We start from the raw sequence: 24,541 nt of genomic DNA, 5'->3' as shown, positions 1-24,541 counted from the left end.
CAGTGTATTAGTCAAAAAATTTGTTGTTGGTTTTGTTGTTTCTGCAGCTTCGGTGTGGATAAATAGAGGCATGTTTGTTAGCAAATAGTCCTTTACAACAATTTTTAAGAAAAAAAGAAACATAAGGTGACTTTAAACACAAAGATCTCCTGATTAACTGTGATAACTCATTCTTATAAGCTTTTCTCCTGCCTATATGCAATTGAGCATGGATATAATATATTTTTCTTTATTTCTAATATGCTATTTCTATCATCTTTCAAGTCTGGCAAAAAAAGCCCCAAACCAACAACCACAAACAAAAACAAAACCCACAAATGTGAAAACACTCATGATTACATGATGAAAACATTATTTTGTCATTGAAATGTACCTTCCTTCCCACGAGGAAAGAAATAGAATGAAGGCTGACTGAAATACTGACTACTTTCCTTATCTTATGATTTATTTTCATCTGAATCCTAAAAAAAAAAAAAAATCCCTGAAAACCAAAACAAACAAAAAATTAGCCAATATAATTTTATTACTACCATGTAATTTAATGAAAGTAATTAAAGAAAATAATTTTGTAGAATATAATCCTGTTTATTATAGGGGGTCATCCCAATTCTGGGAATAGGAATATGTCTAGGAATAGCAAGCTACATTAGTACTGCTAAAATATCACCCCAGAGAGAGATTCCTGGTCTTCAAGAGTTGGTGGTATAAAGCAACTCATGTCCTCATTACTCAGCTGACAGCTGCATCTATCTGGGGGAGGCAGCTATGCTCTCATTGCATAGCTTGTGGTCTGGACTTACACGTGGTGCTCTTCTTTCTATAAGAGGTGTTTTAGTTTGGTTTTGTCGTTTTTGTTTGTTTGTTTATTTTGGTTTTGTTTGGTTTGGATTTTTTTTGTGCAGTTCACATCTGAAATAATGCATGGCCCTACCAAGGGTAACATTTTAAACACTGGAAGCTTATGAACTTACATATCTTTCCTGATGTAAGGCATGAAGGTGCACAGCATGAAAGGCACCACATAGGCTAAGGTTCTAAAAGATGACTTCATATGTAGGCTGCCATACATTGTAGGATCATGTTTAAAATACCTGTCAGGATTTCTCCATAAACAAAACTCTTCCCAGAACTTCTCCTATGACAAGTGGAACTCCAAAAAAAGAGTCTGTGTACAGACTCAGCCACCTGAGGAGTCAAATGGCCTGGAGACCAGGACTTGGAAATGAAATTGGAAGCTAATTTATTTTTTAATATTAGAAGTACACATGGACAAGTAGCTGGGATCCACTGTAGCTTTGTAGGAGTTAATAACATTCTAGTAATCAGCAGTTCTCCAAGGTCTAGAGCCTGCTGAAACTATTCTGAAACTGACAAAGATAGAAGGTTCTCTAGAGTTTCGCAACTGCTAATTTACTGATAAATTAGCTAAAAAGAGAGATGACTAAAAAAACCATATTAAATCACTGTATACTTCCTACCTAAATACTATAGAGAATGGTTTAAATGGAAAGATAAGAAAAAAATGGAACTAGGCAATTACTTTTTAACTTCTAAATGGTGTGATCATTATTCTATACTTGGTAGCAGAAGAAAAGCTTTAAATGAAATTTCTACAGATAGATAAGAAAATGTAATAGAAATTAAATTAAAATATTAACACCTTCTAAAGTTGAAAATAAACTTAGACATTGCTCCATGTCAAGATAGAAGAACTCAGACCCCAAAGAATATAGGCTAGACTGAAGGTTCCATTTCTCTTGACTCTGGATTTTCATTATTTTAACCCTTGTTGGACATTCTCCTATCTCTTTTGGAAAACAAAGTTCATATTTTTACATGAAGATTTCTGAAGTAACAAAAATCCTGAATATTCAGTGTCACCTCGCTCTTGAAAGTGATGAGTAACTCAATCTCTAATCCCATGTTTAGGTGCTCCCAGGATCTAGACCTTTTGCCTTATGTATTGTTTGATCTGTTATATACACACAAAGGACTGAGAAGACAATATGTTTTCACAATCTAAGGCATTTGATATTTTGATAGACTTCAAGAAATCTGCAAATGTCTGGAAAATTGCAAGCATCTGGACTTCTGAAACATGAAATCAATATTGTCCCAGTAACCATCACTGTGTTCAGACATACAGAAATTAATGCATACTGGCATTGGAGAACCAGTGGAGAATGTGACTTCTAATTCAAAACTATAACCAAAAGAAATAAAACAAATGTAGAGGGAAAGGAGGGCAAATTGCACAAACATCTGGTATTTCTTTTTATACATGCTGTGTTGTCACTTTCTGTAGCTCAGCACAGTAAGACTGTGGTAATGGCATTTGGGTTGCTGCTATTAGGCCTTTTTCACGAGTATATATCAACTTTCAGTCAAGCTGATTGTTTGAAATCACTTTCTGTAACCACTCAGGGATTTTGGCATGATATCCTGGCTCAAATGTCAGTAATTTTCTGCTTCTCCATTGCCTATCATGAAAAGAAGCTTTCACTCATTTTGTGGACAGGAGCATAGCTATGTGGTGAGTTGAAACTCAAAGACAAAAAAGGAACTTTAGTTAATTGCATTACAACTGACCATTGGAAGGAGAGAGAAAATCGAGCAGATGGTGCAAGATTCTGGTTACTATATGTAAAAAAATGTGAAATACTTGTACCTGAGAATCCTCTCTATTAACAGTCATTGGAGTAGGAAGCAAAACTGAGATTTCTCTATTCAAGTGTAAATTTCTCAACCATTAAATTAGGTATTCTTTTTCCTCTTCTTTCTTAAAGAAAGTGAAACTTGAACAGAAAGGCTTGAGAGCCCATTATTTAATGATTAGAATACTCTCATGAGAGGGTACAACTACAGATCCGTATTTCTTTAGATAAAGGAAAGAACTATAGTCAGTGTTTACAACATTCTGAATGTTTTTATCCTTTAAGAAGAGACATCTCACCACAATATTTTGAAAGAAGGAGGATTCTCTACCTCTTTCTAAAGGAAGTCAAGATTCCAGAATCCAAATGAGGTCTCTAAATCCTTAGTGACACATCACATCCTCAGACACATTACAAAGTGAGGCACTTCTGTCATCAAGAAAAGAAAGAATTCATTTAAGCCGAATCCTTTGCCACAGAGACTGTACACAGCAGGCTATGTGTTGTGCTGTATTTTAATATCTGCAGTTTTTTCTAAGGCAGGTACAGCTATCAGAGGTTGTAATGGGAATATTAATTAAAAATAATTACAAACAAGCAAACAAACAAAAACAAACCTGCAACAACAAACACAAAAGTCTTTGAAAGAGAATGCAGAGGAGAAAAGTCATACTAATATTCATATGTAATATCAAGGAAGTCAGGTGTCTACTTTGGGGATATGGATTTCATAACTGCAGCCAGTTAGAATTGTCAGTATTTTGCTTGTTAATATTGAACTTACTTTATAGATTAAACTATAAATTTCACTTAGATTTGTGCTTCTGTGTATTTAATATATTTTAAATGGCTTAATGGGTTTTGAGTTACTTACACCTTACAATATGTCGGTAAGGCCTTTCAGAAACTTGGTATTCCAGTTTCTAGAAAGCATTTGAAAACCTTCAGGAACTGGGACAAATAAAGGAAGTTAGGATGCTTTAATGTCTAGCTAAAATTAAGATTCTAAATCTGTACTATTCTGCCCTGTACCAGGAACGCTTAACAGCTTGATTTTCAAAGTACTGGAACCTCAGAATTCTTTTGGTTATCAACAGAAAGATCATATGTTTTCTTCTGGGCAAAAGTAAAGTTCTGCAAATAATTGCACCGTGTCTTTGCTGTTAACAGTACTATACTGCCTGTTGAGAAGCATATGTTCAACACAGCGCAGAGTTCTATTAATGCAGAACCAACGTCAAAGATTTGGCTGCTTCCCAGACTTAACTGACAGCATTGTCTGGGCTCTCAATTTCCGTCTTCCAACAGTAAGGGGAAAACAAGTGATTGTGCACATCTGTTAAAATAACATTCTGTTTTTAAAAACATGAACCACTACAGAAATATATGAAATGTTGAAATTTTAGTTAACATGCAAGTTCAGATTTTTTGGCATCAGCCACTGCCAGCTGAAATGTTTTCTGCCACTGTAGCTGTCTGCAGCTAGGTATGTTTTTCCATTTTGCACGTATGATCTTTTTATTTTGTTTAATTGTATATTGCAGGACTTGTCATTCACAGTATTTCTTAATGTAAATATTTTTGGAAAATGCATAAAAATTAGATAAACATAGAGAAGGCAGATTTTCTCTTTCTTCACATGGATGTCTTTCATATTTTTTTCCCATTATGCACTACAGCTTCAGAGTCAGAGCTCTTCTTTCCCAGACAAATAGCTGATGCCTTTCAAAAGCCAAGGTACATGTCTTCAGCTTTCTAATGAGGAACCTTGGCTCATATCACAGTTTAGAGATATTCACTGATAGTAAACTGTAGGCTAAAGGTTTTTATGGCATTCCCATTTGGAACTGTTATATTGTAACACTTTTAATCTTACTGTTTTATTTATCCTGATGCATTAAAAAAACTAGCACCAATGGGATCTAGAGGCAATTTTTTATGTCAGTTTTTCTATCAGGAAATGAATGACTCTTCATTGTTATCTCTCAAATAATGAGCTAGTGAAAACCTTTGACAAGACATTTCTTTATGGGCAAACAAGAAAATCTGGTTTTGTAGTGCTTACATCATAATTGATAAAGGAAGATAGAGACAACTCCTTTGGTTAGGAAGAAACCCTTTTGGTTATAAAAATATTATCTAAAGACATCTTATGAGAAATTCTGTGTATCTATTGAATTCCATGCAATATGGAGTTTCCCTATGTCATGGTTTAACCCCAGCAGCAACTAAGTACCATACAGACATGCACTCACTCTCCCCTTGCTGGTGGGAGCAGAATCAGAAAAAGGTAAAAGCCATGGCTGGAGACAAGAACATTTGAATAATTTAAATAAGGTAAGATATAATATTAATACTACTCCTACTACTAGAAATAGTTGTACTTAAAATTGAGATAACAAAAAGAGAGAAGTAAAACTTAAGTTAAAAAATAAAAAAATAAAAACAAGTGATGCACAATACAGTTGCTTACCACCCACCGACTGAAGCCCACTCTGTCCCTGAGCAGCAATCAGTGGCTCTTGGTCAGCTCTACCCCTTTTATATACTGGGCATGACAGTCTGTGGTGTGGAATATCCCATTGGCCAGTTTGGGTCAGCTGTCCTGGCCATGCACTCTCATGGCTTGTGCACCTCTTCACTGACAGAGCATGAGACAGTGAAAAGTCCTTGATTTAGTGTAAGCCCTACTTAGTATAAAACAAAACATCAGTGTGTTATTGACATTATTCTCGTATTGAATCCAAAACATAGCATTGTACCAGTTACTATAATAAGAAAATTAATTCTATCCCAACCAAAACCAAATGGGATTTTTTTCACCTGAAGATGTTCTGTTTGGCTTTTTGTTGTGATGTGAATGGTCGAAATGTGTTATGGCATTTCTCTAACATGTATTTATCATGGACATTCTGGCAGATATGAAAATATTTAATAAAGAAGCATATCTACTTTTGACAGGACTATCTCGTCAACCAATAAAGCTGCAGCAACACATGCCACCCTAGGAAGAGCCAGAAGATATGGAACAATGATGTGAACGAAGCAGCTCAATGCCTGTGGCTTAAGCAGAATCCCTTCCTCCTGTGACAGTATCTGGATGTCAACTAACGTAGTTAGTCATGTATCTTATATGATAAAAGCCTGTGCTATACACCTAAGATGTTATTCTTATAGGATATGATAGAGATTTTTCTGCTCATATTTTTCTTTTCTTAGAAATTAATAAATTGATTAATATTCATGCCAGAGGATATTATTTACATCAGATTTGGCTCCCAGCTTCAGGAACAGCCAAGTGTTTTGTAAGTGTCACAACTCCCTTAGTTCAGTGCAGAAGTTGCAGTGAGCTGCTCTGAGTGACTCAGAGGGATTTGTTAGGTCAGAGATTCCTTCACTGCTCCTTCCAGTGTGATGAAAGCAGTAGGAACTTCTGTCTCTGGGGAGGGTTATTAGCAGATGGAGAACAGGCCATTTGACTCTTTGCACAGTACTTCTTCCTTAACAGAGATTTTCCCTTCTGTGGGGAAAAGACAGATGGGGAAGATTCCTATGACTTTATGTCAGCTTATGATGCAACACTTGGATTGCTGCAACTCAGGCTGCAAAAGCCCTCGAAATTAAAAAATATTTTACTTCATATTCGTTACACTGATGATGTCAGTGTCACTTTACAGTATGCACTTTCTATTGACATCATTGTGTAGGATACTTTTTTATTGGAACCCATGAATCAGTAGAGTACCTAAGGTGGGATGCAAATATAGACTGAATGGGGACTACAGAAGCAAATATCAAAGTGCATTTCCTGACTCTGTGTTTAACTATAAATCTAAAGTAACAGTCTTTCAACCTGCTTTTTGTGGGTTTTTATTTGGTTGGTTGGTTGTTGTTTTGTTGCTTGTTTGTTTTTTTAATCTAGTGTAAATGTATGTTTCAGAAAATCACCTAAGACACAAAGCAGTGGGATGAAAAATTCCATTGCTTCAATTAAGAATTTTATTTGAAAATAATTTGAAAAATTATCAGTGCTGATTGCTGTTTCTGTTAATTTTATTTTTAAGAAGAGCTTCGTGGAAAGAATTAAAATGTAATGGGAATGGTTAAATAACAAAGATATATTGAAACACATATGTACATGAAAATATCATAAGAAGACACTAAATACAGTTCTGTGCCAAATCTGGATTCAGCATACAACCAGAAGTCATAAATATATAGACACAAGATAAAAATTAAACAGAAAGCACTGAGCAATTAGAAGGAAATGTGTCTCATCTTCAGCCCAGAAACTAAACGCGGTTGAATATAGTTTCTGCAAATATATTCTAAAAACTCTTGCAAGTCTGAGAAAATTATTAACATAGTAATATTTTACTCTTAGAAGATTCATCATTAGGCCCAATATGCAAAATAATGTAATGATTTTGTCACTGAAACATCTATTATGGGATAAAGGAAATTAAAAATACCCCAAACAAACAGAGAAAATTAGAAGAAATTCTGTTTGTGCAGTTCCACTAGTATATGTACTGATCACTGGCAAAGGGCAGCAAGGAAATGATAATGATATGTTTGAACCGAAGGCTTCTCTGTTTGGATCTGGATGACATCAAAGTAAAATATCTGACAGCTTCCCTTAGCTTGTCAGACTATAATAGCAGCTTACAGAAACAAAGCCTTGCCTGCAAAGAGACTTGGAATCACAGCAGAGAAAAGTTCTGTGTAAAACAGAGATGAAGAAAACCTACCAAAGGTGGGAGACTCTCCACAAAATTTTAATGCAGTGTTTGAATTTCAAGCTCCATTACTAGCGTCTCCCTGAAGCCAAATAGATCAGCCTTTGAGGAGATCAGTGCTCTGTCAATTCATTTTTAAAACATTTTCAGATGGAAAATGTTTCAGCTTCAGAAGGAAGCCGATTTCGTATTCTTGGAAAGCCTTTTAAGAAACACAAAAGAATGTAAATAAAGAAAATAAGCACACATTTAAGCACTGTCATAGACTCTAACACTGGCTACAGTCAAGAAACATTATCCCCTCTCCACTGTTGTTAACATATTATTCTTTTTGCTGAAATCATCTGCTCTGATCAATTATTAAAACATTAGTAAATTATTAAACAATAGTTAATCACATGTTAAGTATCTGGACATTTTTGAGCCCATTGTTATTAGAAGCATCTACATGTAAATCTACATATCATCGAATCTTCTTACCTAACAGGAATGGCCATTGCCAAGTCTGCATTAGGGAACACGTACCCAGTGCAGGCATTCTCAAATCATGACCACCACAGGGTCAGACAGACAGCTTAGTTGTGAAAGTTGAGAAAGCTTTGTTGGCATGGCCCTATGCCTAACCAAATAACTGGTGTCTTACAAATCCCATCATCTTCCTACTCCAAGCTTCCACTTTTGCAGCTAGCACAGGAAGGCTCAGAAATCCCTGCTGTCATGATGCAGACACAGCCTCAAAAACACAGCAGAAGGAGGAAACACAGGTTCTGAGTCACATATAACTACAGAGGAAAACAACTTCATAGATTTACCTCCAGAAATAAATGGGAAGTTAGTACAGTCTCTGCAAAGTGAGAATGTAAAGCTCCATGTAATAATTAGGAATTATGTGAGCTTAAAATTAAATTTAAAAAAACAAACAAACAGAAAAACATCAAAATATTTTGAAATGGTATTCCTAATATGCAATGTAATATTGAGTTTTATTTCTACAAATAAATTTAGTCTCTGTGCTATTAGCTTGACAAAACTCCCCAAAACATACTGCTGCTTCCATTTATCAAGGAAACATCAAGTTTCTCGATCCTACTCATCATCAAGTAGGATCCAAAAACTAAATTATTTCAACAAAACTTTGTAATGACTATAGGAACTGAAATTTTGGAAAAAGAATCATGTTAGCTTTTGACCTAAGAAAGGAGCAGAAATTACAAATTGACAAGGTCACTAGGTGTGAGGAGTCATCTCTCTGACAGATTGGTAATTTATAGATGATGTATGCTGCTTTGCTGTCATCTCCTTTTGATATAACTTCCTGATTGTGGACTTTGTGACCCCAGAGCTCTGAGTAAAGGCTGCTGATTTTCATATCACAGGATTCATTTGCAGAATAGCCAAATGGAAGAAAAAATAATTTGGAAAGATCTATTGATGGATTTTTGCTTGTTTGTTTTCACATGACTTAATTTTGTTAATCAGTTTATGAATTTTAGATCTTTGAATCATCACTAAATATAAAAAAAGACACAATAGTTTACCGCAAAAAATGCAAGACTAGATTTTGATTTTTTTTCCACTCATTCTCAGAATTAGCAGGAAGAAAAAAGTTATGTTGTCTTCTTCTTTATGTGACAATAAAAATGAGTTTAAAAAATATATCTATGTAATTGCTTTCTTACCATTTTAAATATTTACTATCAGAAGAAGTAGCATGGATAAGAGAGAGTATATATTTTGCTTCGGATAAATATTCCATAGTAATAAAAACAAAACAATGTGGGGGTTGTTGTTATTACAATTCATTTTTATACAGGTGACTTATCAGTAATGACCTTGACTCGGGATCATTTATTAGAAAATAAATAAATAGATGGAAAAAATGACTTGTGGAAAAGACTTGGGTCACGAACTGTCCCAGCTGGTCATTAATCCCCCGGAAGTACTATAGACCCTGATCATTAAGACTTAATTAATGTATTAATACAGAGTCTAAATGCTGAACTGCATTTTCTTTTTGTAAAATTAACCTTTTGGAAATATTTTATTAATGAAGGATATAAGTTTGCCAGGGACATGCCGAATTATTTTTTTTATTCACAGTAAACACAAATAAATTATGGAAAGCTCTTCATTGTGTTTGTACACTTCATACTTCTGAGAGCTGTTGACTATTGGAAATGAAGGGCAAGGGCATGATTAGAAAGACTCATTATGCACTGGTTCAATACTTTGGTGCTATTCTTCATGAATGTGTTTAGCACTCAGACATAGCAGACTATGAATTCTCAGCAGGGCAGACAAAATTGAATTTTGCTGCTTCTGCCACAGGGAAGCTAAAGGACAGAGGAAAAGGGCAAAGCTGGGATGATTGATCTGGGAAAAGATCCTTGGAGACCCAGGCTTCCTTCTCCTGTAGCCACTTGGGAATGGATTTCTAGGGATGCTGTAATGAACATTGCCAGTGGTTGTCATATGAGTGGGGAGTGGTCCTACTGGTTTGGTTGCCTGAGTACATACAGTGGGTACTCCTGACATGCAAGGACATTTGCTTCAGCAATGGCAATAGCAGGAGCAAGGATGACTTTCCAAAGTTCTTAAGGAAACTGAGATACCTAGTCAAAAAGAACTGTCAAACCATCAAGTTCCTATCAGCATTGCCAACATGACGTAGTGCCAGTGGTCATTTAAATTTGTTTGGAACATAAACATGGTCTTGCAATTTCTAAAGCTGATAAAGGGTTGTAGAAATTCATCTTGAATTAGAGAGTTCCTGATTCACTATTAGCAAGATTTTAAAAATTTTATGTTTACATCTGACTCATAACCAATTAAGTTGTATTACTCAATGGATGGCCAAAGACACTTCATTTCTAGATGACTATTAAACCAATATTTATGTTCCTTAAGGAATAAAGTAAAAATTTGCTAGCATTTTAAAAGTGGGTTTTTTTCCTATTTGTGTCTAGGTATTCTCATAGTTTTCAGAAGAATAATTGGATTGTATTTTGAGCATCCATCTGCCTCTCAAATTATAAATACGCATATTTAAATATAAAAATGATGCAATATTTTGATATAGACTATACCAATTTTAACCACTAGTAAGTACTAAGTAAAAGCTTCCCCTTTCTTGTTTAAAAATCAATTTATCAACCAATCAATCAACTACAGATTGAGACATAAATTCTCAGCTATGAATTATTTTCTTCATAACCAGAAAAGGTCTTCCAAGCAGTTCCCAAATTATTAGAAATAAACTTTTTTCATAAAAAGCATTGATTGACAGTTTAATTTATGCTTATCCTCTTCCTTTCATTTAGGAATAAAAATTTAAACAGAAATTCTGAAAGTGTTGCTTTGTCAGATATGTTTACCTTGGAACAAGGGACAAAATATCCGGCAAGGTTAAAGGAAGAGAAGGAAGAAAGTTAATTAAATGTTTACTTTTGTCTTTATCTGATTTATCATGCAATTTCCTGCCTTATTCTCCCTGTTTACTAAATAATTTTTAAATACATTCCTTTTATTTGCAAATATAGGAGCAAAAATTAGATAGGAACTTGATAATGCAAAACAAGTACAATAGAACATATATTATTGTCACTAACACCTATACCCTTCAAAACAAGCTGAAATAAATTACACTTATTCTACTATTAGAAGTTGTCAGGTAGAAAGGAATCATCTTTAAATGAGAAAAACCTGATCTATAACTGACTGGGAGAACTTTGTTCTCTTTTAGTTTTGTTTTTTTTTTCCTTTTCCTGTGAAAGAAAATGAGAGTTTCTTGTATTGACTCTCCTGTAAATTTGTATTTTCTCTGTAGACAACTGACAAGTTTTTATTGTCTTGCATCCACATTTTAAAAAGCAAAACATGTCAAGCAAAAATCAATTAGGTCCCAGCTTTATCCCTACAGTTATTGAAGCTGGAGGACCCTAAACTACCATGATATTTAACCTGTGGAAAAATGATAGTGAACAAAAGTTGAAATTAATTCATTAAACTAATATAGTTTTCCACTCATCTCCATTGTATTTAATTGTTGTGAGGTTACAGTCTCTATAAAACTCTATCTGCATTTTTTTCATAATCGCTGAAATTAAACCACAGCACTGAAAGGTGTCTATGTGAGGTGTCTGCCCCAGGCTGAGTATTTGGGGTGAATTTTAAGCTAAAATATCATATTTTCTTAAAAAAAAAAAAAAAGTTGATGCTAAAAAAGTCCATTACAAAACTCTAGCATTTTCCTTCTTTTGAGCAAAGAAAAGGAGTTCATCAGGGCTGAGATGGTGCTCTCTGTCTAGTATCAAGAGTGTGTCATTTCATATGGGAATTAAAAGGTTGGACCAAACCTAGAGGGGTCAGGGGAAAAACAAGAGCAAACGAACAACTGTTAAAAAATGCATTTTTCACATATTGAGTTGAAACTACATAGTATTTGGCTTCTGTAGGAGGAAGAGGGAAGGCAGAAGTTTGTCTGGAATGCCAAGTGAAAATCAAGACTATAAACACAGAGTTTCTGTCTTCTGCTTAACCTGCACTTCCCCCTGCTGATGTCCTGGTGAGGAGGAGGAAGTGGAATGGAAATAAGTGAATAGCCTGGAGGGAAAGAGGGAAAGTGCAAGGTCAAGAAACAAAAAGCAGATGTTACGATGTTGGAAAATAGGACTCCTGAGAAATAGAAGACAAGAAGGTTAGGTAAGAGCTATGAAATTGGAATAAAAACTACTTCATCTTCACACTATGCCACCGCATTTTTCTCTCTAGTGTGGGGGGTGGGAGGGGAATGAGGGGAAGGAAAAGAAAAAACTATCCATGCAAGAGGAAACCTTAAAATACATTAATTTTAAGATGGAACATTTTGTCAGAATCTCATACCTTTTTCCTTATGCTTTTTAATGCCACTCTTTTGGTTTTTGAATGTAGATCCTAACCTTTAAACTGACAGCTCTGAGGTACCTTCTCTCTATTACCAAATGTGCAAACTAAATTGGGAAATTTCTAAGGAAGCAATAGAGTAATTAGTCTGACAGAGAAATCACATGGCAGGAAAAAGTATGAAATCTGTTTGTAATAGTTTATACTTTGGTGAGTTAATTTAAATATATATATTTACAGTGACCACTCTTTTATTGTTGACTTTGTTTTCTTGAAAATGATTATTATAATCTCTTCATGTTGTTGTACGAACATACTTTATCTGCGATACTTCAAAAGTCATTTTGGAACAGCAGGGCACATTTGGTTCTAAAGTAAAATGTAGGGGGAAAAAGCAGACATAAAAATTCTAAATCTGATGTACATATTTAGACATATCCTTCATTGTTTTGATTCTAATGGAAAAAAAAATGGTGTGCAAAAATAATTATAAAATTTCTGACAATTTCTTCAATATCTGTTGGTGGATTTGCTATGAAGGCTAGAGAAAGGCTATCTCTCAACCATATCCCTCTTCAGGAAGAAAGGAACTTGGCTTTGTGCCCTTATTTCCACATAGTACAAACCCTCTGGAAATTCACTCATCATTCCAGTAAAAGATTGAATTTGATTAATTGCTGTGTTAAATTAGTAAGCTTCTAAGTCCACTATAAAACTGAAGTATAGTTAGTAAATGCTTACTAAGACAAAGTTCCTGTGATACCAAGGTCTCCACATAAGTGGATATCACAAGTGGAAACAAGCTCCTCTTCAGGAAAGCCATTGAAATTCACCTTCAGCACATCATAGCAAACTGTCTGCTTTTGCCCTTTGGTTGGATTTTAGAATAACAAATGTAAAAGTGCTCTTCAGAGAGCTGATTGGAAAAGACAGTGTAATTAATAACAATATTTTGTTGAGCATTTGTGGTTCAGATGCTTCTTGTTCTAGAAGAGTACACTACCTCACTTTTCCTTCACTCAGTGGCACTCAACTTGAAAAGCAATCCTAAGAGAAACCCGTTTATGAAGAAGGCTGGGGTTTTGTTGGTTTTTTTTTGTTTGGTTGGTTGTTTTTTTTTCACTTATGCTGATAGAACTAGGATTTACCCTTGCTCCTCAATTTGAGTCAAACAAAATCCACAGCTAATGCAGATTTGCCACCTACACTTTTGTGAACGAAAGTGTCCTATATTTAAAGCAATCAACTGACAAATTTAACGGCATAAATCTTTGTTTGTACGTAAGTTCCAACATTTTTCCCTCCTCCTCTTCCTGCCTCTTCCCCATATGTGTTTATAGAGCTGTCACTGAAGGGAACATAGCAAATCTCACAGTCCCAAATAAAGCTCTGTTTGGAAACAATGACGATGATAGTCATACATTACCTCATCACAATATTTACTCTTTTGACTGCAGTCTCACGTCATTGTTAGGATGAAAACAAGCTACTTTCATAGCAGGATATTTCTTTTAATGTTCCATTTTTAAAATAAATTTGCTGCAGCATGTTGAGAAAACCTTTAAAATATTGCACAGTGTATGACTGATGAACTGCATTGTTTCACCAAATGATGCTACGTAATCTGATGCTACGTTATCCCCACTGCTATGGATTAGTTCGTATCTTTTACACAGATTTTCTCAAAGGATGTTGTACATCTAAAAGTATAATATCACAAGATTTGCTTTACTGTTCATGACCAAGGGGTTAATTTAATGTCTGAAAAGTAGACAATAGATTCTTCTTGACTTCAGATAATGCTGGATTGGACACTAGACATTGGATTCATCTCCATCTACACCCACATATCTAAACCAGTAACCTGTATCTGAACTTGTTATCCAGACTTCTTCCATAGCCTGGAGAAAAAGAGATTCTTATTGTATACTGTCTAACATATTCTAAGATAGAAGACTTAGGAAACATACCTCTCAGCACCCCTCCTATTTGTTTTTGGGGTTTTTTTTAGGACAGGCCTTCAGACACAGAAGGAAATTTTAAAACATCGCCATTTGAGGAAACTTTTCCAGTTTAAAACAAAAGCTGAATTCGCTTTGAAATATTTAAATTGTATAACGTTTGACATAATTAAATATGTAACTACTGATACTTTAAACTTTTTTTCTCATTGTGTTTCTATGCTTTATATTTTGAAGGCAAGTCTTTTGATTTTTAATATTCTTAATAATAGGTGTTCTATTATGGAGATAATACACCTTTTTATTTAATTTGTCCTCTTTGATGTTCCCAGGCAACCTAATGTGTTGAAGCCTGAAGAAAAGGTTTATTCTGTAGCAGAACAAAGATAGAAAAACCACTTGAACAGGTTTGTGCTATTTTCTACTATATTCAAAACACTCATGCTAATTTAGCAGCAGACTGAAATTCCTTATTTTCTTATTCATTAGGTTGTAAAGGAATCAGAGGTTAAGAGAAGGTTGGACACCTTGCTCCTGACAAGTGAACTGCCAAGGGGATGAAGACTATAGAGATATGAATGACTAGAAATTTGCTCAGTTATTGCCACAGTTTCAAAAGATTTCATGTGTCACCTTGAATGTTTTGATCCCATCAATCAGTGATATCAATAAATCATTTAATTTTACAGAGAAGTGTCAGGAAAATTCTGAACAATTGTCAGTAATTTCTTTGCAACTCTAGGCAGCAGCAGTGCATATCTGTCACAAGTCTAATGAGCTCTGAGCTGTACTAGCTGAAACTTGGATAGTTTTCTGGGCATGCTGCAAAACCATGTGGATTTGAGAGCAAGAAGGAAGGCTACAGAGCTTATTAGGGATACTTTCCTGCCTTCCTGGCTGCCAAAGGTAATCCTGTATTTGTGGGACAGGCATAGTTCAGCACAGGCAATTAAACTCATCTTGGTTTTTGACTGGCTTTGTCTGTGTATTTGTTTGCTTGCTGCTCTTGTGATTGTAAATGTATTACAAAGGATCTGGAGATAAAGATAGATTCATTTTCAGGTGTTAGAAAAGCAAAGGGGAAAAATATTTGAAACTGAAGGCTCCATGTTTGTTGACAATTAGGTAGACAAGAGATCCATCAATTGCCATGTCTTCTGGAAATGAAAAATGCTAGAAATATGCTAACTGATGAAGTGTTCTCTGAAGCATTTATGATGGCAAGCATCTCATGTTAAATCGATGAATATTTTTTGTTCTTACATTTACTGCTTTTCAGTAGTGCTATTTAGAAAGTACATTGAAGTGCATTTATCTTTCTGTGAATACTTCATTCCTGTGAGTCAAAATAATGCTGTTCGTGTGCGCCAAGGATATCTATTGTTTGCATAGGAGTATAGGAAAAAACATATTTGTCAGTTGACATACAACACCTCTGTATAGATGTTCCTAACTTCATAAAGCCTCATAAACAAAACAAAGTCTTTATGCAATATATGAATTGTTGATTTTAAAGTTGTACGGCAGATTATTATAGATGCCCTTGTAATGGTTACTAAGGCAGGATTCTGAATGAGCCTGAAATAGATAAATTAATTACTAGTGTAGTTAGGGCGAACTCCGGGCATTGGCAGTAGAGGCAGTTGCCTAGACAGTAAACTGGACTGGACAGGAAAACATCCATAGTTTAACTATCTTCCTGTAGCTATGCTATATGTCTGGAAAGACACTTTGATTGGCTAATACTTCCAGAAAGATCAGGCTGTATGGGCTAGGAGTTACTGCGTTGTGGAACCAGGGCAGGAGAAAAGCGGCAGTAAGCGTTACATGAAATTCTGTCATCCCATTTCAGCCCTACTTCTTCTCCCTATGTCTTCATTTACTTCCAGACTTTCCCCCCCCTCCATGCTTAGAATAGCAAAATTAATTTTTGTCTATGTTCCTGAGAGGTCTTGAGTTGTTTCCAAAACCAGTTATGCTGGCAGAACAGAAAGCAATTCAATTGCCATTATAAGAAACCATATTTATATGACCTTTATAAATGTCCACTGTATTTTTCCACTTTTCTAGATGAATGAATGCCATAAAAGAAAGTCCGATGTGATGAAAAATTCATAAAGTTTAAGACCCTTGAATTTCTCCTGATAGTTCTTTTATTACCAAATTTGACAACATCTTTTCAGAGGTACCTTCGGTCTTAATTAAAGACTTCAAATTACAGACAATCCATCATATTCTTTGAAAAGCTCTTCCAGTTTTAATTACAAACACTGTTAATAATGTACAACTTATAAATCATTAAATTTTGAGCTTCAGGTTTCAGCTATTTGATCATTTCATAACTCTTGCAGTTAATATATAAACCCTGCAGTGTGACCTCTCTGTGTCACAGAGAGGTTAATCCGCAGACTGATTAACTTGCATCTTATCTTTATCCTCCAAAATTTAAACAGATTCTTCTCTTTAACATGGGTCAGCTAAGAACCATCCACTGCCCTGAAGTAATATTCAGGCTAATTTTTAATGTATCATCTTAGATCCCAGAAGGAACAGCTTCATTAATAGAGCATGTTATCTATTCCAGTTAGCTAAGCTTGTTACAGCTAACTGGGGTACCTGTGTGCAGAGCTACACAGTGTTATGTAGACATAATCGGTCTCTCTGGAAGCATTTACAAGTTAAAAAAAAATGACAACAAAAGTACTCCGAATAACAGAGTACAGATGGAGACAATACTTTAAAATAGAAACCTACAGGCCAAAATACATTAGCAGGAAAAAATGTAATAAAAGCAGAAACTTCCAAATATTTATCCTTTGAATGACCCAAGTGAGATACAAAGGGATTTAATACAAACTCTGTATTCTAGTTTAAGAGAGTTGGTGTGTTGTCTACAATCCAGCACAAACCAATTACAATCTACTGGTATATTGTTATGACATTAATATTTCTGCACCATTTTCCTTACATGAATAAAAGAAGCCCCGTGGCAATCTCCTTAACATTTAGCATAGCAAATGTTAAAATTGACTGATAACTCCAAGTGCTTGAGAATGTATTTTTTACAATAACGTTGAAAAATATTTTCAACAATGAGCTCTTACTTGAAAGGCTTGATAGCCTATACTTTCAACATTTTTACATGCTTGACATCAAATTGTTCAGGTCTACTACAATGATTAAATACAGTTGGCATTCATGACCTCTCCTACTATAGAGCAAAACATCAGAATTAGGCATGGAACGATTCAACCAGGTTTAAAAAGTTTGTTTACCTCAAAATAGTCTTAGAACTTAAAAGTGTTGTTTACTACTCCCTACTTTCAGATATATATTATTGCCTTATGCCAGGTGAACTAAGCTGAGGGAAATTATCTAGCTGGAAACTAACATTCATTTTGTCAGGTAAGATTTTTGCAAAATCAGTTCCCTTACCTGATTCATCACACTTGTATCATCCTTGGAAAAGGAGGGGATGGGAATAGGCAATGAGATATGACAAGAGTGGTAGATCACTCCTATCAAAGGAGCCCTCATTAATGTCACAATTCTTGCAGATCTACACTTTTCCATTAAGTGGTACTTCACAGTCACTTTATTAAATCTAATAGGACTGTGCAAAGTAAGATGTCCCACTGACCTGGATGAATGTAGTCTTTATTGACAGGAAATTACTTAGGATATTTAGGTAGAATGGGTTAAGTATAATTTCAATTCAGGGTGCTGTGCTGCAAACTGAGATATTCCATTTTAACCTGAGACCTTGCCTGTTTCCCTGTGATAATGACTGAACTAATACATGTTAGTCCGTTCGACATTCCTTTTAATGCAGTAGGCTTTGTTAAAGTAAGTACAGTGTTTGAATTCCTTGTGACGTAAATCATCTTAATATGTCTTAAATATTGTTTGGTTACAAAAGGCAAACCCAGGAGATACTATTAATCACTGCTGCCAACCTGAGCATACCCATACGGGTTGTAATCTGTAGTTTTCCTGTTTTCTAATGCTCCTAAAGCTGCTAAATATAAGCCTGTACATTAGTATAATGAATAGAACTACAAAAAATATGCTTAGTTAAGATTTGTAGTTGTACTCTTCCCCTATAATGTATAATTTAGTATCTCCTTAATCATACAATTTGGAGACAATGGTGTAGATCATAAGAGTTTTTATTTTCAGTCTTATGATTTAATTGCTGCCTCTGTAGGTTCTGCTTGTCCAGTAAGAACATTTTTTATATCTATTCCTCATGGGCTAGACAATATATTTAAAAATCTTTAAGGTAATTCTAATTTATGGTTGCTAGCAAGTAAGAATACTGAATTAACAAATGCTGGTGAAAGGTTACCAGTGACTGGGTACTGGGATTCAGGGCCAAATACAAGCCTTATGAAGACATTAGAAAAGCATGCACCTCATTGAAATTACAACAGGGAGCTTACATTAGGATCACAAAACTACAGTTGAAATACCTCTGCTAAAATGAATAAAAAGGATTTGTTACCAAAATTTGTTACTTCGATAGCAAAATCAAAGGACAGGTATGCCTCCATGCATTTACTCTTCATGTGTAACCTTTACCTGCAGTCCAAGGGTAAAACCTTGTTTACACCAACATTATATAAACCTTATCTACCTCACAAGATTCTGATATTAAGTCCTTCTCTGGTTCAAATCCATTGAATGTATCATATCCTGGTTCAAACTTAATGCTTGGTGAACTTGGTGTTGGGTTTTCTTGGTGGTTTGTTTTACTGGGTGTTCTTTGGGGGTGGAGAGTTTAATGTCAAGAATTTCTTATATTGCAAGACACTGGGCCAAGGAAAGAGAGAATCCTTCCTCTTCCACTCTTTTGGTTTTATGTTACGATTATTTTGCCAACATACTGTACTTAATATGGCAACATCAAGGGACAGGTTGCTTGGTGATGAGTTTTCATGGTGAAAAACACGTTCCGGTGTAGACCTGCACAAAAGTTACTCCAACAAATTTGAAACCCTAAGAACTTGGCCCTATGCTGTTCTGACCAACTACTGAGAATCTTCCTGAGATCCCATCATTGTACACAAAACTTCCACCAAAGACTGTTTGATTAAAATGCTACCAAAGTACAAATAATCCCATTTGCTTCACATGCAGTGTCTGAGGTACTCACAAATGGATTTAAAATTACTCCTCTATGCAGCTGACATTTTTAAGGTGCAGTTTAGCAATCTACTTAAGCTGGCCTAAAACTGTGCTGCCCTGTTGAGTCTGCAGGACCCGTTATGCAGCAATGAGACTGCCAACTGCTCAGACACAAAGGGGTTGACAGGAGCTCACAGCTGGGATGGAGGGAATGCAGCACCATGACTTTTGGAAGTTGCTCCATCCTACCTTTCTCTGCTGACAGTGACACCAAGCACTTTGCAGCCTCTCTAGTCATGTAGTGATGGAGAACCTCACTAACAAGAGTCTTTGCAATATGTTAATTTTTAGTTTTAATAAACCCAGGATATTCTTGCCTGCTTTTTTGTGTTTTGTTGCTGTTAGTTTTTAGTTAGTTAAAACTAAAAAAAAAATCTTAAAATAAATAAAATAATAAGTAATATATAACAAAAATAAAAAGAGCATCACCACATGCTGTTTTTCCTCTTTTCTGTCTACTCTACAGGGGAATTTCGGTTCCTCTGAAATCATTTGACCCCCAAAAGACAGAAACTTTGACATCAATTAATTATATACTTTACCTTTCACCCCCTTTATTTGTCAATTGTTTATCTGTACCATCAGATTTTTCCCTCCAAAAGTAGTTCACTAGCTAACAATGTGGAGTTTGTGTGTGTTCCTGTCAGGTGGGGTTATACAGAGAGGAAATGAACTTGAATATTGCAAAAAGCAGTGTCATATTCAGAGCAGGAGACATGATTTGAAGGAATGTTCGTTTCTCTGAGAATGTGGTACACGCTTCATTCCAATACCTGTGTATCATAAAACGTGTGAGCTTTTCTTGCATGGCAGAGGGCCTAATTCCTTCCCTCTAATACAATTCATTTATGTGTGCAAGTTTCTAAGTGTGGTTACATTAATGAAAGGTATTTGACTAATGGGGCATGTGATGCCCCCAGTTTGGAACAAAGAGATGCTGTATGCTGAAACAGACAAGAGATTAGGTCATGTGAGAGTTGAGAGATTGTGGTTAGCATCCTTTAAAGTGGAAAAGTTCATTGCAACTGTGTTTTCTCTGTGAAAGGTGGTTGCTTTTGACCAATAGGTTATTGCTTTAAAGTAGATCCTTATCACCACTGCATTATCTATCCTCCAATGTCTTCTCATTTGTCTGTTGTAAAAGAAGGAGCTGTGCATGAAGTATGTTTCAAGAACTCACAATTAATTAAGTCTTCAAGTGGATTTAGATTAAGAAAAGTGTATCTTTCAGTCCATAGATAGATTGAGTCATGAAATAAGCACCAAGCCCTATCAATATGGAAAGACTTCTAAGTGGTAAAGGACTCTCCTCCAAACTTGTGATGACTCTGAAATAAAACACCTACTTTAAACTTAGGAATTCACATACTTTTGCTACTTGAGGAGTTAGGTAGAAGTTTCAAGAGTTCACTACTACTGGAACCGAATTACCTCAGTCCAGATCATTCCTAAATACCTGGCTCTTTTTGTGAATGTGAATCAATGTCTCATATTTGACAGCAGCATCTCATTAATGTATGAAATTCTGAATTATTATCTCTCTGACACTGGCAAGTATTTTGTTGCAGTCCAGCTGACTATTCTACTCTTCACATCCACCTGTTAGCACTTGGCATGTATTCAAGCAGAATAACACTACTATTATTTTCAAGATCATTCAGATGGCTGATTTTGATATCGGTGCAGAATGCTATCGCTGAAGCAGAACACCACAGCACATCACCAACAACGATCCATGATTTCTTACACTAAGAATTTGAAGAGACAGTGAGGTCACTTTCCCATAAGTCAAAACTCATTATCTTGGTAGATATTTTACAGTATCCTGCTGATAGCCCATAAGACTTGCTTTTCAGCTATTCATATTTATGAAGAATATTTGAAAATGTAGTAATATAATGCAATTTGTTTCCAGATGGTCAGTGTTTCTACAAATACAAAAAGTAAACGGTAACTTTTAATAGTTACTTTCACAATTAATAGTTATTCTGAAAGTAACTTTGGGTGCATTCCTCCCATTGTGGGGTTCCATTTCCGAAGGCTTGAGGTGGATAGGGAAGGGGTTACTCCAGCTCCAGGGGTTTCTTCAGGGTCCTGGACGCATGGAGGGGTTAGGTGCTCACCCCTCCCCCCACCCACGTGGTCCCATGGCTCCGGAGAGACAGCACCCAGACGTGGAGAGGAGGCGAGAGAGTTTTTATTGATGAGGTGGTTACATTTATAGGGTTTTGGAGGATTCAGAGAGTGACCAATTACGGGGTCAGGGGTCTTACAAAACACCCAATCGCAGGCAGGGGTTAAAGGTCCAATGAGAAGACTTCTTGGTATCTTCCAGGACATTCCTGGGACAGAGATAAGATCTGGCCATGGGGGATTTTGGGAAGAAGAAAGCACAGGGACCACAAAAAGCCATTTTGAAACACTTTCAAACCACAGTTTTCCCATATAATGCAGGTTTACTGCTACAAGTAACCTTGATTTTAGTGATCACTCTTTAAACAGCAGACTGCCAATGTAATTCAGGCTCATTTTAGGCAAAAGAGTTGGTTACAACCCAGAGTCACTATTTCTAATTACCCTAACCCAACTTCTTTGAAGTTTGCTTCACTTAATTGTTTATCCTTGATACCAGTTGTATACATGAGTTTTTGGATTCATTCTTGAGGTGTAGTTTAGTAACCATGGGTCTCTGCTGACTATTGAAAACTACTAATAGAAAAAATAAATGAATACTAGTTATACCACTATAGGTTGTTTTATTTTGGGCTTTTTTTGTTGTTGTTGTTTATTTGGGGGTTTTGGGGGGGATGGTGTTTGAAGCAAAATGACTTGAAAATGACAGAAAATAGCCTGTACTGTTTGAAATCATAGGTGGTTAAAGACACTCTTGCTTTGCAATTGGCTTAGCAGAAAATCAGCCTGAACTATTTTGCCAGTGTATCTCGGATAATGTGAAAGAGCTGCCACAGAAAAAGTGAAACGCCTTACAAATGCCTTCATTGCCTGATAAGTAAGACTTTTTCAAAATGGTACTCTTTGTGAATGTATGGGGCCAGTCAGTAATTCATTTTCATGTTTCTGCAGAAATATCACATTGCAATTGAACACTGTATATCTAATGATCTCAACACAGGTCCCAGGGAGTGAGAAGGGCTCTTGGGAGAGCTTTACTCTAACACAAGTCCTCCACATACTCTGCTTATTCTGAATTGCCTGACAATTTATGGGAGAATTCATTCTCTGAGACTTTAATATGTTCCAGAATGCGCCAGCCTTGGGAAAAATGTAATGGTTACAATGGGAAAAGAAGGAAAAAGATTTGGGAGGTTTTCATTTGTAGTGTATTCCACTCAGTTTCTACAGACTTAAGGGGGAATGTGGCCTCTATTGTAGCTTTACATTTCCCTTTGCTCTCCTCCTGGAATAACTTCCCTAGTAGTATGAAAAGGCATCATTGTAAAAGATTCACGGTCAGGGAATTATGTGCTGATCTTTGTTCGTTATGCAAATTTCTACTGATGGGAAGGTATGATCCAGGCAATAATCAGTATTTTTCCCTTTTAAGCCAAGTCTAAAGGGCACATCTAAAAGACTAGGATGGTTTCAGGCAAACTTAATCATTGATGTAAATAGGCATAATTTAATAATTTAATCCTTCTAAGGTGCACTCTGTACTACAAAGAAACAGAATCAGTATCCATAATGTATGGCCTATATATATTCATATATTCATTTCAAGATAGTTACACATTAAGTAGCTTAAGAAATACTTAAATATGCAGCTGTATTTTCTAGGTATGGGGAGAAATAAAAAGGCTATGGCTGGGAAAAAGTTATGCTTTTTGAGATGATCAAAATTCATGTTCTCTCAAGTACAGATTATAAATATAGAAAGTGGTAACATATCCAAAATCTCTCACTCTTTTTCTAGACTGCACTCGACTACCAAAATCAGCTTGGTATCATATCACGTTACAAAATCAGGCTCTGAAAGTCCTCACCGGCAATCCACATTGTGATTCAAAGACAAGAACGGCGTTATACCTCTTGGATTTCGCGGGTGGACTTCAGCATCAGGCGGGCAGGCCACCATTTCTTTCTGGCCCTTCACCGCATCACTGACCGTGATCGAGTCGAGGGACAGAGGATTTTACACCTCATAACGGCTTTATAGTTACTTCAGAAGCCTACAGCTAAAGCTGAATGAGAATGATTTCAAAGCACTGCACAAGACAAAGTGCCTGCGCAGGAAGGTAGTTATGAAGAAGTGGGACCGCTCCAACAAGCAAATGCTGCTCATCCCAGTGGTTCCTGAGACACGGGCGCTGTTAGGTAGTTATTCCGCGCTCACAAAGTTGTCACCCACAGGAGCGGCGGCTCCTGTCGCCCTGACCAGCCCAGCCCAGCCCAGCCCTGCCCTGCTCGCTATACCCCCCCCGGCAGTGCCCCGGCCGGGAGCCGCGGGAGCCGGTCCGCGGAGGCGTCCCACCGCAGCAGCTTTTCTTTCACCAGCTCCCTCATACCCGCCTCTGCTCCCCGCTCCCCGCGCCGGGACCCGCTGCACCGGGTCCCCGCGGGCTCTGGCCTCCCCCCGCCGCCTCCGCCGCTCCCGGGCGCGGCCCCCCAGCCCCGGCCCTGCCCCCGGGCGCCCCCGCCGAGCTCTGGGCGCAGGGGCGGCGGTGGCATCCGCCGCCGGGAGCGGGGCCGGGCTCGGCGCCGGGAGCAGCGGCGGCTCACGCAGCCGCAGGGAAGAGGAGCCGCCGGGAGCGGCGGCGGGACCGGCCACCGAGCACGGCGCGGAGGATCGGCACATCCCCGTTCCGCCGGGGGCGGCTCTGCCAACCCCCGCCACCGCCTCCCCGCCTCCCTCCCTCCTCCCTTCCCTCCCCGCCCCTCGGTAGCGACATCCCTGCGAGTTTGCCTGGCTGTCCGTGCCCGTCGCTGGGTACCCGGCGCCGCATCTCCCCCTCCATCAACTCCTGGGAGCCGCCGGCGGAGGGCAGGGACCCGAAGTTGCGGCCAGCCCGGAAAGGGGAAAGTAGCAGCAGCGCGGAAGGGGCCGGAGCCAAGCGCAGCCTGGCCCAGCCGAGCGGGGCCGGCGCGGCGGCCGCCACCCGCA

At 37.2% G+C, this 24,541-nt stretch overlaps 1 protein-coding gene across 1 annotated transcript in view; it reads left to right on the top strand.

Moving 5' to 3' along the window:
* Window positions 1-15,419: 15,419 nt before the first annotated feature.
* DSEL (dermatan sulfate epimerase like) overlaps window positions 15,420-24,541 on the top strand; it is a 19,421-nt gene continuing 10,299 nt past the window's right edge. Inside the window, exon 1 of the mRNA XM_027677926.1 lies at window positions 15,420-15,431. The gene's annotated coding sequence lies outside the window, so the exon portion shown is untranslated. The remainder of the gene's footprint in view (window positions 15,432-24,541) is intronic.

Source organism: Neopelma chrysocephalum, unplaced genomic scaffold (genome assembly GCF_003984885.1).
Source record: "Neopelma chrysocephalum unplaced genomic scaffold, ASM398488v2 Primary Assembly neopelma1_22b, whole genome shotgun sequence".
NCBI lineage: Eukaryota > Metazoa > Chordata > Aves > Passeriformes > Pipridae > Neopelma > Neopelma chrysocephalum.
The sequence above is the reverse complement of the archived record's forward strand: the minus strand, read 5'-3'. Positions and strand labels throughout refer to the sequence as shown.